Raw genomic sequence first — 6,006 nt, forward strand, 5'->3', positions numbered from 1 at the left:
CCTGGAGGAGGAAATGGCACCCCACTCCAGTGTTCTTTTCCCTGGGAAATACCATGGATAGAGGAGCCTGAAGGGCTACAGTCGCAAAGAGTTGGATAGGACTTAGTACCTAAACAAAAACAAAGTGGTAGACTCTGGGACAGAGCAGCAGCAATGCCTGAAGCCTACTGCCTTCTGCCCTCCTTTTCTTCCATCCATAAGCATTTATCCATTCTTTACCAAATTCTAGGTTTTAGTTGAGTCAAGAAGATAGAAATGCAGTGTGACTTAAACCATTCTTATTGGCACCGCATATGTAGAGTGTTTGAGAGTGATTTGATTTACTTTTGTATAATCATGGTGAAAGTCTTTGTGTGTAACATAGTACCCAGTAGTAGTAGCTAAAATATAGTGGGCACTTGCCAGGTGCCAGACACTGAACTAAGCTCATTACATGTATAAACTTCTTTAATTCTTAACAAAAATTCAATGAACTAGGTACTATTATACCCCCATTTTATAGACACCAAGGCACAGAGAGGTTAAATAACTTGCCCAGGCTCGCATGGCTAGTAAGCAGTGCAATAATATTTGAGCTCAGGCAATATGGCTCCAGCTTGTGCACAAGCTGGAATCAAGATTCCCAGGAGAAATATAAATAACCTCAGATATGTAGATGATATCACACTTATGGCAGGAAGTGAAGAAGAACTAAAGAGCCTCTTGATAAAAGTGAAAGAGCAGAGTGAAAAAGTTAGGTTAACACTCAGCATTCAGAAAACTAAGATCATGGCATCTGGTCCCATCACTTCATGGCAAATAGATCGGGAAACAATGGAAACAATGGCAGACTGTATATTTTTGGGCTCCAAAATCACTGCAGATGGTGAATGCAGCCATGACATTAAAAGATGCTTGCTCCTTTGAAGAGAAGTTAGGACCAACCTAGATAGCATATTCAAAAGCAGAGATATTACTTTGCCAACAAACGTCCGTCTAGTCAAGGCTATGGTTTTTCCAGTAGTCATGTAGGGATCTGAGAGTTGAACTATAAAGAAAGCTAAATGCCAGAGAGTTGTTGCTTTTGAACAATGGTATTGAAGAAGACTCTTGAGAATCCCCTGGACAGCAAGGAGATCCAACTAGTACATCCTAAAGGAAATCAGTCCTGAATATTCATTGGAAAGACTGATGTTGAAGCTGAAAGTCCAATACTCTGGCCACCTGATGTGAAGAACTGACTCATTTGAAAAGACCCTGATGCTTGGAAAGGTTGAAGGCAGTAGGAGAAGGGGATGACAGAGGATGAGATGGTTGGATGGCATCACTAACTCAATGGACATGAGTTTCAGCAAACTCCGGGAGTTGGTGATGAACAGGGAGGCCTGGCATACTGAAGTCCATGGTGTTGCAAAGAGTCAGACATGACTTGAGCAATTGAACTGACTGAATGTGGCTCCAGAGACTGTGCTCTTGATTACCATATTATACTGCCTGTCATTAACTGTTAGATGGAATAATTATTGTTATTGTTATTCATAGTCTTCGCTTGAAATGCCATTGTCAGTTGGGTAGTATCAAAGTGTATATGCTTTTTCTTTTTTTTCTGTATTGATGGAAATTTTGTACTTTCTTGCCATTGTGAAGCAAAGAAATTATAAGTTGCTTTACCTTTTATTTGCTGGTGATGATGATAATAATAGTTAATTACTAGGTATCTGATGGAATTCCAGCTGACTATTTCAAATCCTGAAAGATGATGCTGTGAAAGTGCTGCACTCAATATGCCAGCACATTTGGAAAACTCAGCAGTGGCCACAGGACTAGAAAAGGCCAGTTTTCATTCCAATCCCAAAGAAAGGCAATGCCAAAGAATGCTCAAACTACCACAAAATTGCACTCATCTCACATGCTAGTAAAGTAATGCTCAAAATTCTCCAAGCCAGGCTTCAGCAATACGTGAACCATGAACTTCCAGATGTTCAAGTTGGTTTTAGAAAAGACAGAGGAACCAGACATCAAGTTGCCAACATCTGCTGGATCATGGAAAAAGCAAGAGACTTCCAGAAAAACATCTATTTCTGCTTTATTGACTATGCCAAAGCCTTTGACTGTGTGGATCACAATAAACTGTGGAAAATTCTGAAAGAGATGGGGATGCCAGACCACCTGACCTGCCTCTTGAGAAACCTATATGCAGGTCAGGAAGCAACAGTTAGAACTGGACATGGAACAACAGACTGGTTCCAAACTGGGGAAGGAATATGCCAAAGATGTTTATTGTCACCCTGCTTATTTAACTTATATGCAGAGTATATCATGAGAAACACTGGGCTGGAAGAAGCACAAGCTGGAATTAAGATTGCTGGGAGAAATATCAATAACCTCAGATATGCAGATGACACCACCCTTATGGCAGAAAGTGAAGAGGAACTAAAAAGCCTCTTGATGAAAGTGAAAGAGGAGAGTGAAAAAGTTGGCTTAAAGCTCAACATTCAGAAAATGAAGATCATGGCATCTGGTCCCATCACTTCATGGGAAATAGATGGGGAAACTGTGGAAACAGTGTCAGAGTTTATTTTTCTGGGCTCCAAAATCATTGCAGGTGGTGATTGCAGCCATGAAATTAAAAAACACTTACTCCTTGGAAGAAAAATTATGACCAACCTAGATAGCATATTCAAAAGCAGAGACATTACTTTGCCAACAAAGGTCCGTCTAGTTAAGGCTATGGTTTTTCCAATGGTCATGTATGGATGTGAGAGTTGGACTTATAAAGAAAGCGGAGCGTTGAAGAATTGCTGCTTTTGAACTGTGGTGTTGGAGGAGACTCTTGAGAGTCCCTTGGACTACAAGGAGATCCAACCAGTCCATTCTAAAGGAGATCAGCCCTGGGATTTCTTTGGAAGGAATGATGCTAAAGCTGAAGCTCCAGTACTCTGGCCACCTCATGTGAAGAGCTGACTCATTGGAAAAGACTCTGATGCTGGGAGGGATTGGGGGCAGGAGGAGAAGGGGATGACAGAGAATGAGATGGCTGGATGGCATTACCGACTCGATGGACCTGAGTTTGAGTAGACTCTGGGAGCTGGTGATGGACAGGGAGGCCTGGTGTGCTGCGATTCATGGGGTTGCAAAGAGTCAGACACGACTGAGCAACTGAATTGAACTAAACTGAGATATCTTATGCTGTCATAAATACTTCACATTCTTTAATGCATATATCCTGACAAGTACCCCATGAGACAGATACAGTTGTTACCTGTTTTACACACATGAGAAAACTATAGTAAAGAAACTTATTCAAGGTCATACAGCTAAAAGGTAGAAGACTATGGATTCAAATCTAGGCCTTTTGCCTCCACCGTCCTTGTGTTTAATATCCATATTATAAAGTTCATGTGATGTTGACAGTTCACTCACATTGTTTTCTTTAGAAACAGAAATGGAATATCTGGAGAATGTCTACATACCCTTTCCAGTTCCTTTGGTATGGAAAGTAGGCAGGTAAAACCTTATCAGAATTGACTTTTCAAGCCATGTGTGTAGAGGGGACAGTAAAGACAGTAATTGTTCAGAAGAAAGGGGACACAGAAAGTGTTAAAAATTCATAGTGTGTATCTGCTCTGCCTAAGACCCTTTACTAGCACTGAGGTTACAGCATTAAACAAAAGAAAGAAGATTATCTGCCTTCAGGTAGTTTGCATTCAAATGAAGAAAGATGAATAATAAACAGATGATCGCAAGTGTATAGAGAAACACAGCCCAGTGATAAGGAATAGAAAATGTCATGAAGAGAGTGGGAATGATATTTTAAAGAGGACTGTTAGGACAGGTTTTGCTGGGAGGGGAAATTTGATTAAAAAAATAAGTGGATAATATGTCCACATAAATTTAAAATAAATAATTTTTTTAAAATTTGTACATCAGTGTTCATAGCAGTATTATTTCTAATATTCAAAAAATTGAAACAAATCAAATGCTCATCACTGGATGTGTGGGTATACAAAATGTTTTATATCTATAGGATGAGGTATTACTGAACCATGAAATGGAATGAATTCTGATACATGCTACAACATGAATCAACTTTGAAGACACTAGGCAAGCACAAAAGGATACAGATTGTAAGTTCCATTTATAGGAAATGTACAGAACAGGAAAATCCTTAGAGATAGAAAGTAGATTAGTGGTTGCTAGGAGTCTGAGGAAAGGAGTAAGGAATGACTGTTCCTGTGTATGGGGTTTATTTATAGGGTGATGAAAATATTCTGAAGATAGATCATGGTGATAGTTGTTCAACCTTGTAAATAGACTGAAAACTACTAAACTGTACACTTTAAAATGGTTGACTACATGATGTGTAAATTATATTAATTTAAAAGCCTCAAGACAAAGTCATATTTGGGCAGAGTCTAAGCTAGTTTACCTTAGATTGATTGTTTCAACTCTAACCTTAACCAAACGGCCTCTGAAAGTGGAAGGAGGCAGGCAGCCCAGGGTGTTTCCCAAACCTGGGCCGTCTTCTGACACATAGGCAGAATACTATGCAGATCAGTCCAGATGAGCGAATCCCTGAGTTAAGATGTTATAAAGACCTCTCAGAACATCCCAGCTGTCCTTGAGCACAGCACACAAGTCTAGCACAGGGTTGAATGCATCACTGAATAGGGCCTAAGTAAGTAAGTAGGGAGAAGGAAACGGCAACTCACTTCAGTATTCTTGCCTGGAGAATCCCATGGATGGAGGAGCTTGGTGGGCTACAGTCCACGGGTCGCAAAGAGTTGGACACAACTGAGTGATTTCACTTTCACTTTCAAGTAAGTAAGTAAGTGTTAATCGCTCAGTCATGCCCGATTCTTTGCAACCCCATGGACTGCAGCCCACCAGGCTCCTCTTTCCATGAGATTTTCCAGGCAAGGATACTGGAGTGGGTTGCCATTTCCTTCTCCAGGGGATCTTCCCAACTCAGGGATCGATCCTGGGTCTCCTGCACTGCAGGCATATTCTTTACTGACTGAGCTACAAGGGAAGCCCCCCGAATAGGGCCTAGAACGGTTTAAAAAAAAATAAAAATATAGTAGCAAAGCTGTTTCTCTGATAGTGAAATTCCTGAGGATGATGCCTTGGTGTTCTCTTATTTGAGAACATATCCAGGGTTATAACTTGTGTGGACTACTGCAGTTATGGACAGGAATGGACTGAAAACTCTACTGCTGTCCTAGGGATCTAGCTGAACCCAAGCCAAATACAAGTTGTCAGAGGTAAGAGATTAATGAAAACACTGTATTCACATATTTAATAAAACAAGAACTAGAAGGGACTTTATTTTAAAAATCACTTGCTGGCAAATAATTTAAATATTATTCTTCACAACATTTTGTGCATACCACATATAATCTTGCCATTAGCAGTTATAATTGTGGATGCACTAATATTGAATAATAGTTTTAGTACTTAAAGGTTAATGTTCCTGTCCCATCAACAGATGAATAGATAGTCAAATTGTCATATATACTTACAATGAAGTATTTTTACCCATAAAAAGGAATGAAGCAGTGATATGAGACCAGGGATGAACCTCAAAAACATGATGCTAAGTCAAAGAAACCAGACACAAAATGACCACATATTATATGAATTCATTTGTACAAAATGACAAGAGTAAGCAAATCCACAGAGAGGCAAGGTAATGGTTGCCTGGGACTGAAGGAACTGGAGGAATGGAGAAGTGGCTGTTTAATGAGTTCAAACTAGCCTTTTGAGGTGACGAAAAGTTTCTCAAATTATAAAAGGATGATGATTGTACAGCTCAATGAATATACTAAAAAAACACTGAATTTTACACTTTAACTTAGAGAATACTATGGTATGTAAATTGTATCTCAAAAAGAATATATTTAAAAAGTTCTTTTATAAATTGGTGAAAGAAGAGGAGAGCCATGCCAATAGCTGAGGAACGAGTTCAAGACCAAAGAAATAGCCAGGTCTAAGGCTTCAAGGCCAGTTTGAAGCCTAGCGTGATTT

The sequence above is a fragment of the Capra hircus genome, assembly GCF_001704415.2.
Source record: "Capra hircus breed San Clemente chromosome X unlocalized genomic scaffold, ASM170441v1, whole genome shotgun sequence".
In the NCBI taxonomy this organism is placed as follows: Eukaryota; Metazoa; Chordata; class Mammalia; order Artiodactyla; family Bovidae; genus Capra; species Capra hircus.